Source organism: Micropterus dolomieu, unplaced genomic scaffold (genome assembly GCF_021292245.1).
Source record: "Micropterus dolomieu isolate WLL.071019.BEF.003 ecotype Adirondacks unplaced genomic scaffold, ASM2129224v1 contig_5063, whole genome shotgun sequence".
NCBI lineage: Eukaryota > Metazoa > Chordata > Actinopteri > Centrarchiformes > Centrarchidae > Micropterus > Micropterus dolomieu.
In genome coordinates, this window is record NW_025734052.1 from 1 (window position 1) to 882 (window position 882).

Consider the following 882-nt stretch of genomic DNA (forward strand, 5'->3'; position numbering starts at 1 on the left):
ACGTGCTCAGTTCCATGTCAACTGAGCAATCGCATCCAACTACGAAGACTGTGTGATATAGCGGAAAGCTCCGGAACAAGCAAATAGATGGACATTTTGTCAAGACTGTTTTGTCAATTATTGTTTCAGAGGTCAAGACTGAACTGTCCAGCTGAAGGGTTATCGCTCACCTTTTAGTCTGTGAGAAGAGCTCTAACTGCATGGTCACAGCTGAATATCAGAATGCACTGTTTTTGAGGCCTCGTTGGCGCAGTAGGCAGCGCGTCAGTCTCATAATCTGAAGGTCGTGAGTTCAAGCCTCACACGGGGCAGGTGTTTTAAAACCAAATGACAACACAGTGGGCAGGATAAATAGTGCCGCCATCTTGGTAAAAGGTATCTCGTCAATCTATGAAAAAAAATACACCTGACGCAGACAACTGTGATTCTTACAAAAGCAGCACTTCTCTTGTGAAGCTGTATCACATTACAGGTTGAGCATCTGTGATTGACACAGAGCTGTGCTCAGTCCAGCATCAGTCCCATTTACCGTTGTTTCTTTAACGCTATCCAACATAAATCTCGGACACCATACTGTACACACCCATGCACACATATGTTCACACACTGACAAAACAGACTACCACATACACTGTCAGTGTATGGCCAGTAAACTCTTAAGCTAACAGGGAAGAGAAATTGCTGAATGTTTGGAAAAACGCAAAGTTTAAACGTGCTCAGTTCCATGTCAACTGAGCAATTGCATCCAACTACGAAGACTGTGTGATATAGCGATATGCAAAGAAGTCCCGCATCGCTCTGACTCAGCTTAGATGTTCTTACGCTGTTCACAGTCCCATTTACCGTTGTTTGTTTTAACGCTATCCAACATAAATCTCGGAC

General features: G+C 43.8%; 1 non-coding gene across 1 annotated transcript; it reads left to right on the forward strand.

The window, feature by feature from the left end:
* The first annotated feature begins 238 nt into the window (after positions 1-238).
* Positions 239-311, forward strand: trnam-cau. Its single transcript has one exon. It is a non-coding gene; the product is annotated as a tRNA-Met (tRNA).
* The last annotated feature ends 571 nt before the right edge of the window (positions 312-882 follow it).